This window comes from Ambystoma mexicanum, chromosome 3q, assembly GCF_040938575.1.
Source record: "Ambystoma mexicanum isolate Mex_15411 chromosome 3q, UKY_AmexF1_1, whole genome shotgun sequence".
Classification (NCBI taxonomy): Eukaryota; Metazoa; Chordata; class Amphibia; order Caudata; family Ambystomatidae; genus Ambystoma; species Ambystoma mexicanum.
In genome coordinates, this window is record NC_090926.1 from 172879402 (window position 1) to 172891003 (window position 11602).

At 43.3% G+C, this 11602-nt stretch overlaps 1 pseudogene; it reads left to right on the plus strand.

The window, feature by feature from the left end:
* Positions 1-11602, plus strand: part of LOC138582278 (thiol S-methyltransferase TMT1A-like) — a 36870-nt pseudogene that overhangs the window by 24458 nt on the left and 810 nt on the right.

Consider the following 11602-nt stretch of genomic DNA (forward strand, 5'->3'; position numbering starts at 1 on the left):
CCCGTCAAACTTGCCTGTGGGCAAGGCTACAGGGGGGGTCTCTGAGAATGCTCGGGCAACCTGTTGTCTCAACTGGGCATTGTCCTGTTTAAGGGTCTGCATTTCCAAAGACATCGATTGCATTGCTGCCATTAGCTGTTGCATTTGCTGCTCCATGCCAATGCCGTCTGACCAGGGTAAACTTTTTCTTTTAGAGCGTCGCTAACTGTTAATAACTGTAATGTTATTGACAACGATTGGTAAATCTGAACTAATCAGATGTCAAAAAATAATAAGCACTAACCTGGTCCGGCAGCAGAGACGAGAGCAGAAAGTGCAGTGCGCAAGGACCTCCTGGAGGATCCTGCTCCCCCCCACAGGAAATGAACAACCAGCAAGGGAGAAGCACAAACCCCAGGGAAACCCTCTGGGGGAAAAACCCTGGGCGATGTAGATGGGCGAACTTCTTCAATGGATGGAACTCCGTCGGTCGGTTATTCACAGGAATGATGGATCACCACTTCTACAGAGTAACGGAAAGACAGGTAAGTATCAAAAAGGAGGTAAGTCGGGTGTCAGAAAAAGAGAGGAAGGGGTTTTGTTCTTACAATGGACTCCTAAAGGGGTGTGGCTTTGAACAAGCGAGCGGGCTCGACTCACCTTGAATGTCGGTCCGTAGTCTTGGACCGGAAGATTCGGTAGATCCCTAGAAGACGAACAGGAATTAGTACCAGAAGGGGAAAGGAAGCTAATGATCAGTAAGGAAGGGGGGCTCACATTGTCAAGAATGATGTGATTCCTACTACTCGTAGATCACGTGACTGAGGGGTAAGGAGCGAGGGAGATGATGTGATTCGGAAGCAATGGGCGGTTCAGGGGTCTCGTGGAAAAAGGAATTTGCTGAGGATTTCTAAGGAGAAAATTGGAAGGAAAAGGAAATGAGGACAGAATAACATGAACGATTCAGAGTTCAGGCAAAGCCCTAGATGCAAACTGACGGAGCGCCACACAACACAGTGGCGACGCTTCGAGCTGAGCGTCTTCAGTCCTTAAATGGAATCACGTGACCCACTGACAACATCCATGGAAAGCGTGAGGAAACTAGACAGCCGCTTCTCCCATGGTCCAGAGCCGCGGCCATCTTTAATGTATCTCGTTCTTTCCTTCCAACATTTTCGATTTTGTATTGTCCACTTCTACTTCTGTTAAACCCTTCTGGGTGATAGCTTCCATCACTGTATCAACTAGACATATTAATCAGTTCTTAATACTCTGCTGTTCACGGTACAAGAAATTGCAGAGTGGGAACAAGGCTTTCATCATAACCATCATTTCTACCTGGATATCGGGCGCTTTCTCATTTGTATCAATCGAGGAAACTGTAGAAGTAAATAGGAGACAGAAGGTCTGAACATATTCTGTAATTTATTCTGAGTCTGGTGTTTTATATATGCTGCCCAACGTTGCAGGAACGTCCACTGGCTCACCATCGTCAGTTCGCTCTAAGTCCAGTGCGGGCATGGTCTCTTTCTGGAGACTCTACCAAAGATTTAAAAGGGAGTTATTATCTATTGGGTTGATGGCTGAAAGGTCTGCTTGTGTCTGTACTTCGGCTTCATTGTTACTTATGTGTACTTCCCAAAGATCTTTTTCAATTTGTAAAGAAGCTTGCCGTTTCAAAAAAGCAGCAATATATATTCACTTTACTAGCTGCATTTGACTCCTAACAACGTGTTAATTAATTCACCACTTCATCAGTTATATTATAATTGTTTAGCATTTTTTTAATCATTTTGTTTTTTTATTCTATTACCTGCAGGCTGTATATCTTTCTTTGTGAGGTGTGCATTATTGCCAAAGGAATATTTAGTGGCCGCAGGCATATTATACTCCAGTCAACATAGAAAAGGGAACTTACTTCAACCGGCCGTTTGTTTGCAGAAGAACAATTTGTGTTCCAGAGCACCCTTAGCCGGCCACTTTGCCTTACCACTGCAAGACCACTTCCACGCCACTTCCCGCTCCATGTACTGGGCGTAAGTGAGGTTTTTGAAGGGCTTCACAGTACCTGCAGCTGAATTGCCACACCTCCAGCAACAGGCAGGGAAAAACACTTACACACTCCACCGCTGTAGCTCACTGTAGGACTACTTACACTCCACTTCCCATTCCATAAATATCATCACAGCAAATTTTTTAAAAAATGCAATTCATGTACACATTCTGCAGCTTTCAAGTTTAAAATGTCCATCACATATCTTAAAAATATCGCTTACTCCATATGACGTTAGATATTGTCCCTATTCTCTCATTGGAGGGTGCGTGATCTCCATTTCTGACATGGGAATGTTCTTTCAGATAGTTTATTCATTATATTACATATTTTTTCTTCAGTGGCAATGGTATAGAAAAGACAATATTTGCATATTGCATCCCTTGTATTACACCAGTCATGATCTCCTAATACTATCTTAATATGGATCACTTTTTTAGGCCTTTGTTTTGAATTGTTTCATGAATACTCCTCACAATCAATTGTCAAAAGATAAATTAAACTTCTGCCTTCATGAGGGATTTTCCTTATTTGCCATCAGTTATTCTGCTAAAGCAACATTTTCATTTTTGGAGGTCTCTTTTTCTATCAACACAGAGACCTGTATCCAATTTCAGTATTGAAAGAAAACTTCCTACAGCTAAACTCCTTCAAAGAATTAGAGTGGGGAATGTTCCTACTGTTGCTTTATATTCCCAAACAAATTGACTGCTCATCTCTTTCCTACTCAGAGTCTAGTCTGTATCCCGCTATGCGTATGATGTGATGAAGCCTTAGAGTTTGGGAAACAATTTTGTTGTTCTTTTAAATATCACACTCTTTCATAGATGGAGAGTAGGATTATGCCATTTTAGCCGATAAGGGATTTTAATTTGAAATTATCAAACACCTTTGTTTAATTCAGTAGCACTGAATCTTAATCTGGAATATTTTATTGTCATAATTTATCGACTGCAGTAACACCCTTATTGCTGACATAAATCATTACAGTGGTAGTGGTTTCAAAATGAAACAAACGTTCTTAGGTATTCTCTGGTTATCTGGCGATTAGATGGTCTCTGGTGTTGCCACCGTGACAACTTTATGATAAGGGTTGCATTCTTCAAAATGCCCCTTCCATGATAATAAATACAAATTATACTTTCTTCAGTTGGAGTTGATCCCCAAGTCCACAACCTCGAATTACAGGCAAGTCACTTTACTTTATATTATTTATAAGGTGCGAACAGGTGGCCCAGAGGCAAGCGGGTGTCAAAACCTATAAAGTGGGCAGTCATATGGTTATCTGTCAGAGGCAGCCACAGCTCCATTTAAATAAATGAGTTTTAAGTTTGTTCTTAAAAATCTCAACTGTAGGGCAGTTTCTTAAGGCCAGAGGGAGGGGGTTCCATTTAGTTGGGGCTGCCACCCAAAAAGAACCCCTTTTTACTAATTCCAAGGAGGTTTTGGTATGTGCAATTTTCTATCTTTGTTTGATCGCAAGCTGCGTACCACATGGTTGGTTTTAAGTCTTTTGGCTATATATGCTGGGAAGAGATCTAGCAGCGATTAATAGGTAATGACAAGTAGTCTAAAGTAAATTCTCTCAGCAATCGGCAGCCAGTGTAGTTTTCTCCTTAGGTCTGAAACGTGGGTGAATTTACGTAAACCCATAATTTCTCTGATGGTGCTAATCTGTACCACTTGGAGTTTTGCTAGTTCAGTTTTTCCCACTCCAATAAACAGGGAGCCGCTATAGTCGATTTTAGCAGAGATGATGGCTCTGCCAATGGTTTCCCAATTCTTTTGGGTTAGGAATGGACGGATATGTGCAAGAAGCGCCTACAATAGTAGGCTGATGCTGACACCAGGCTGTTAACATGGTCAGACATACTCAGATTCTGATCGAATGTTACACCTAAGATTTTTATTTTGTCTTTTGTTGGAAAATGACAATCCGAAATATGGAAGAATTTGTATTCTGTCGAGAGCTTAGCTAGTCTAGGTCTAGTCAGGATCAGCATAAGTTTTTTTTTACCATGGTTCAGAGCCATACCATTCTTGTCCACCCAGTTGTGAATGAGATTATATCTTTCCGAGACTTAATTGGCATCATTAACGTAATCGCCTCGAGTGGAATGAGACATTGGGAATCGTCTACATAGTTTGAGAAGCAGATCTTCTTTGCCTCCAGCAGATGGAAGAAGGGGGCTGTGAAAAGATTATATAAGACTGGGGAGAGTGCCGCACCTTGGGGAACCCCATAGCTGACTAAAATGGGTTTGGCTTCTGCTTGTTTACTGCAAACATTTTTAGTACTGAGCCCCAAGAAGGACTGCATCCAGTCTTTAGCTAGTGTACTCAAATTAGCTCGTTTTTGTAATCTGTCCAAAAGAAGAGGATGGTCCACTAAATCGAACGCTGATGACAAATCCAGGGACATTAATAACATAGTTTTCCCCTCATTAATGTTGGTCATCATGTTCGATTTTAGTTCTAGTTGAACTGATTCCCTGCTAAAATCTGGCTGAAATCCTGATTGTGCTTCGTTCAGGATAGGTTGGTATTTTATGTGCTGTAAGAGTTGATCATAGGCTACTCTGTCCATGATCTTTAGAATAAAAGGTGAGTTAGACATGGGTCTATAGTTAGTAGCAACTTTAGGATCCAGGTTGGATTTTATCAACAATGGGGTGACCCAGGAACCCTTCAATCTTGTGGGAATCTTGCCCTCCTTAAATGAGGCATTAACAATTCTTGTTATGGGGCTAATGAGAAGTAGAAGTTCTGAGCAGGCCTCGATAGCAGTAGCTGGGAAATTATCACCTTTACAGAGAGCTTAAGTTTAGCCAAAGTGATGCGCATTTCGTCCTATGTTATACTTCTGAAGTCAAACTCGGGTATGGCGGGCAAAACAATGGGTGGTTGACCTTGGACCGCCTTATAAGGGTCTATAGCTCGTGAGTTTATGATTTGGGTACTACAATTTTTTATTTTCGTAGTTTTATCAATCATGGCATTTTGTATTTGTTTACACCACTACTGATCTTTAAAAATGGGTTCCTAATCATTGATATCAGGTTTTTACAATTCCCTGAGAATAGCGAATATTTTCTTTGGGTCATGTTGGACTTTTTGGATACGCCTTTTGTATGAATCCTTTTTGGCTTTTATAACTGCCATTTTGAATTTATTAGCCGCGCCTACGTAGGTAAGTCTGTCTTCATCCTACTTAGAATCTTTCCAATGGTAAAAGGTTTTCCTCTTTAATACTCTGAATTTTATTTATTCCTCTGAGAAAATGCTCCAGTGATTAGAGCAATTGTCTTGAAGGCATTCCTTCCAAATGTTACCAGCCTTGTGGTGTTGATCCTAGCAGACAACACTAAAGCAATGTTTGGTCAGAACAAAGAGGGCAGTACAAAGTCTGTGAATTATGCTATGGCATTGTGGGAATATGCCATTAATTGACAATATTCTCCTCTAGGCTCTGCATCTGCCTGGGTCTCTCAATGTTGAGGAGATCTCCTCAGCCTTCTGTCTGCCATCATTCATGAATGAGAACAGCATCCAGCTGTCCGATCTGCCTTTCTTCGATGGTGGGGATTTTCCCATGGTGGGAATTTTTGTCAGCCATCTGAACAGGAGATACCCCCTTTTCACCTTCTGGATGGCCCAGGTGCGCCACTCTTTGGGGGTTGCATTAAAGATTTCTTGAAAGAGGATAGTGGCATTGCCACAGGAACATTATAAGTTTCAAGAGAAACCTTTGCTCAGTTATTCTGATTGCCCAGTGGTGGATGTCGAGGTTCTGCTCCTCAGACATGATGATATTGGAGCGGGTCCATGCAGTTGGTCTTTTGGTCAGGGAGAACATTTGCATTCAGAAGCAGGGATGTGCCTGCATCCATCCTCTCAGTCCCTGAACTCAGCGGCCTTGTACCTGAGGAGTTGACGTTTGGGCATATTGGTATCTCAGAGGAGAACATGTGCATTATCAGGGGTGGTAGGAAGGATTAATCGTGTTTGCAGTACAAACATATGTGGACTAGCATTTGCAACAAGTGCATCTATCCCTCACGCTAGACAATGAGCTCTCTTTTATTCCCAACGTGGCCAAATCTAGCATCCAAAACGACTTGTGTTGCACCTACCTGGGCAGAACCCTGGCTGCTAGAAATTCAGAAGGCTCTTCTTGTTCATTCTAAAGCCTAAAGACACACTGAGGGGCTAAACCATCTTTTGCTACCTTTTGTATTGTGATTAAACCCTCATGTGTTCTGAAAAAAGCATTTTATTTTAATCAGCTGTTTTACTTAACAATGTTTCTTACAAACCATTTATCATTGACGCAGATTGCTTTTCAATCTTTAGATTTTTACAGAGCAATTACATTTTATTTGGCCACAGCTAAGTAACAGGCAGGCTCTTTATTACCTGAGGAGGTGCTTTTCAAGGTAAGAAAGCCTGTAAGGTTATTATCACACAATGGGTTGTTGCTGCATACTCTGGGATTATTCACTTCAAAAGCTTTATCCTCTAAAATGAACTCGTGCGCATGTGTGTGTGCAAAGGCGGCTATTCGCTTTCCAGTTGTATATTCCTTTGGAAGTTATTGCTAAAGCCTGTCACGGCTGATGGGTCCACAACGAACTCTAAGGGTCAAGTACGTTTAAGAGATTAGTTTGCACTGTGGGGAATCAAAGAATACAAAGTAATCAGGCTTTCTTTCTCTGTTGCTCGTTTTGTCATTCAGTCCTTCTATTTTTTACTTAGTCTTTGCCACCGGTTTGTTGAACAATCACTCACAGTATTTTGAGGATTAAGGGATCCAGCACTTCTTTCTTGGCTTTTGAAGTTGGATTATTTGCTTTCGGAGAAGTTGCCAGGATGTATTTCTTTCCTTGATGTGTTATTGGCACCACCACCCCTGGTGCTACTGTTTGTCTGAACGTGCGCCAGGTGTCACTCTCTTTAAGATCTTAGCAAACATGGCAATGGGCCCTGGGGATGCCAGGGTTAACCCCCTTTGTGCCATTCTCAGACCTTGACGCAGTCTCTCCAAGCACAAAGTTTTCAGACATGCCTCTAGCTTACTAGCCCTTGTCTTGTGCAACTCCTGCTCCTCTGCTATGTCCTCTTCCCCCTCTCCTTGTTCTTGTGCCCCTCCGACTTTCCTCCCCAATAGCTCTATGGTCTATTTTTCCCCACCTCCATGTCTAGCTTTCTTCTGTATAGTCTCCCTTTGCTTGTGCTCTACATTCCTGCCGTGGAGTTACTGGAGGCTCCGCCCCTTGTTTCTACTAAACCTTGCATGCTCCACAAAGCAGACCGCAAAGTGACTGTTAAGTGAATACAGTCTGCAGTACCTGCTGAACCTGCTGCCAGTGCTTTGCTTGTGTTCTACTTTCCTGCCGTGGAGTTACTGGAGGATCCGCCCCCTGTTTCTACTAAACTCTGTGTACTCCGTAAAGCGGACTGTGAAGTAACTGTTAAGTGAATACAGTCTGCAGTACCTGCTGAACCTGCTGACAGTGCTTTGCTTGTGCTCTACTTTACTGCTTTGGAGTTACTGGAGACTCAGCTCCCTGTTTGTACTAAACCTTGCGTGCCCCGCGAAGTGGACCGCAAAGTGTCTAAGTGAATACTAGCTCGAACTGCTTGGTCACATTCCTTCTGCACAAGACGACAAGCAACCCCACCTATCAGCTCTTTTGTTTTGTTTTGTCATCCCAAGTGGTGTGGGTGTCCTCAGATGTGGGTCCCAAGCCTGCTGGGTGTAGAAACACAAGCTACACTTCTCTGGTCACACCCAGTATGGATGAGGCATGCCTGGGTTTGCTTGTGGTCTCCTCCAGTAGGGATGTGACCTAGCATTTTGATCTGGACTGTCCCTTTTCGGGTGGTAACGTGCCTGATTTACATACAGTCTTTCCACTTTCTCTAATGGCTTGGCAGGCTGAAGAATGATGGTCTGGACGGTTGCCCAGAGCAGTTGCCAGAGGTTTAAGATTAATTCTAACCTCCCTTGAGTTGCTCTGCTCGATATATGTCAGTATTGGCCAGAACAAATATTTTCATCGTTCTGGCACAACCGGCACAGTCACTAACCCCTCTTACTCTTACTGAAGTCAACGCCAGGCACTCCTCACTCACCAAGTATGAACACACACACTGACACAAACTCAATCTCCCGCCTACATACACACAGAAACACACACATACTACATACATGCACACACACAAAATCTCATACACACACAAATTCACACAACTTTGCAGTAACACGCAAAACATTTTTTAACACGTACATTGGATGGCCTAAGGAGCTGATGGTGTCCTTCTCTCTTTCTCCTTTGGATCAAGCGGCACAGTCTTGAGGACAGCACACAGGCAGGCAGGGTGGTGGGTCAGCATTCTGACCCCACCACAGGCGTAGGCCAAGCAGGGAGATGGTGGCTGAAAAGTCCTTTATTGTGTTCACTGAGCTGCAAGTTTCAGTGCCCACTGAATGAAGGCAGTGACTTTTCAGTCATTAGTCTCTGTAATACCCTGAACACTGCTGTGCGTGCATCACGGTCTGGGCTGCTGATGGCCCAATCAATGTCCTATATATTACACTTTGCAGGGAGACAGGGACTCCAATCTTTTCTAAATATTTTCAGATTCTCTGCAAATGTAGCAGTTAAGACATGATGGATAACAAATGATTTTTAAGATGTGTGCGAAAGAGAGAGTATGAGGCAATAGATCTAATATATAGTGATAAAGCATTCCAAAGACTAGGGAGACAAAAGTGCGAAAACGAGATTAGGAGCAGGGTGGTCTAGGGACAGTTAGAAGAAACTGGGACTGGGAACAAAGGGTACAAGAGGGAGCAAACAAACGAGTGAGCAATGGTAAGCAGGGGCCAGCCCATGGAGACATTTTAACGTAATACGGAGAACGCAAAACTGCAATCCGAATTCAAAAGATAACCACCAAAGAGAGTGAAGAATGAAAGAAATAGAAGAACCCGGGGGAATTCCTCAAATAGTGCGAATGGCCGAGTTATAGATGGAATGCAGAGGAGCAAGATGGGAAGCACGGAGACCAACAAGATGACAGGAACAGTAATCAAGACGAGAGAAGACCAATGCAGTGAAAAGAAGCTTGTTGACATGGAATGTGAGGAAATGCTGAGCTTTGCGAACATTAAAAACCTTTAAAAGGCAGGAACGAGAAGCATTAGAAATATGTGAGTGAAAGGAAAGTAAAGAGTCAAAAAGGACACCTTAATTACAGGTGGAAGACATGACGAGAAGAGAGGCTGGAGTAAAATGAATACCAGGGGGGAACAGGAGTAGGGACAGTAGAGGCAGGAAATAATAGAATATGTGCCTTTGTGGGACTGAGGTGTAAATAATGTGAGTGCATCCAAGATTGAATTTAGAGAAGACAATCAGAAATAGGAGGTTGAAGAGTACCAGAAAAGGAGGAGAAAGAGATATAGGGCCTCATTACACGGACGGCGGTAAGGGTTAACGGTCACCGTTAATGGCAACGGTGACCGTTAACCCTTACCGCCGTACTACGAGGTCCCTTTGCGGGTTGGAGGATTTAACGCCTGCTTCTTGCAGGCATTAAAATCCAACCCGCTAAGGGACCTCGGAGCTAATTACGGCACCGCAAAATTGCGGTGCCGTAATTAGCGCCTTCCCCATTCCCATAGAGCCCTATGGGGCAGAAATGGGAATGGGGAAGGGCAATGGCGGAAAGGGGATTTACCGCCCCTCCAACCTTGGAATGGGGCGGTAAATCCCCTTTCCGCCAAGGCGGTGCCGGTATTTTACCGGCATGAGCCATGGCGCTAATAGCGCCATGGCTCACCGCCTACCGTGTAATGAGGCCCATAGAGTTGAGACTCGTCAGCATAGAAATGCAACACAATCCTAAAGGAAGAAATAATAGACGGCAGAGGGGAAGTGTACAATGAAAAAAGCAGAGGTTCTAGGACTGAGCCTTGGGGAATTCCATGACAAAGGGGAAAAGAGGAGGACTTTGAGCCACTCTAAGCAACAGAAGAACAGCCAGACAGATACAACTGAAACCAAGAACGAACATTACCAGAGAATCTTAAAGACTGTGGTGTGGAAAGGAGTGTAAAATGATCAACTGTATCAAAAGCAGCTGATAGATCAAGTAAAATAAGAATTGAAGAGAGTTTAGAGGGCCTGGCAAATAAAAGAGGATCGGAAACTGAGAGGAGGGTTGTTTGTGTGGAGTAAAACAGATGTAAGCCTGATTGAGTTGGTGGCAGAAGAGAGTTGTGATCAAAGTAGGATGAGACTTTAGTATAGACCACATGTTCCAAGATTTTAGAAAGATAGGGTAGAACAGAGATGGGGTGGTAGCATGAAGGTGCAGAAGTGGCCAGACAAGTTTTTTGACTGCATTCTTATACTCAGTGAGGGAAAGCTGCATACAAAACGGATAGATTGATAAGAGAAGTTAGATAAGGCAACAGGAAAGGAAAGAGCTTAGTAAAAAGAGGGGAAGGAATAGAATCGAGGGGAGAAGCGGTAGGGTGAATGCGAGCAAAGTTAGAAGCAGTATCAGGCTTGCATATAGGAGAGTAGGAGGAGAAGGATGACAAACGATGAGGAGGGATAAAGGATGAGGTGCTGCTAATGGCCGATGAAGAGGAACGTAGGTGTGCAACTTCTGAGATGAAGAGGTTTTCAAAGTCAGTAGAAGTGAGTGAAGAAGAAAGGGGGGAGGTCAGGAGATGGGGAGAGAATACTATTAAGAAGCTGAAAAAGAAGCAGACGGTGAGGGGAATATGAGACAATAAATTTAGAAAAGTATAGTTTTTTTGCACTGATAAGGGCTGAGTTACAGAAAGTGTGCATGGAAGAAAGGGAAATTAAGATCATGGAGTGAGTGAAAGGTACTTTTCCATAGTGCATATGAATATAGTGCTTAGCACAACACAAAGAGTCCCAAAAAGTGGAGGAGCAGTGACCTGCAACCATCTCTGGACCAGCTGCCATTGGCATTGCCATTGTTAATGTGGAAGAGGGCAAGTGCCCGACTGTAGATCACAAATAGCTGAGTGGCAAGATTTGATCTTCCAGAGTAAGGCTTAGTTGGTGCCTCGCAGTCTGGGCTTTCTTTCTTATGCGCTCCTTATAGGAGACGTGTTGGTCTCTTGTATAACTCCCGTCTTGCCTTATTTTACACATTTGTTGTATTGATAAAAGAACATTATTTACAGTTTTTCCGAATTGTTGTTTTCAGGGCGGAGCATTCTTCTTTATGGAGCACGTATGTGCAGATCCTTCCACCTGGACCTATATTTTCCAAAAAATATATGATCCCTCCTGGAAATGCGTCTTCGCTGGGTGCAACCTCTGCAGAGAGACCTGGAAAGACCTGGAGAAGGCCCCATTCTCAGAGATGAAGCTGCAGCACATCAGGGCTCCACTTCCTTTGCGACCTACTGCACTTCACATTATTGGATATGCAATCAAATAACCGCCCTTCCATGCACTATTTACTAAGGTTTGTTCCACCTAAGTTACTGAATTTTGTGCTAGTAGTTGAAAAATG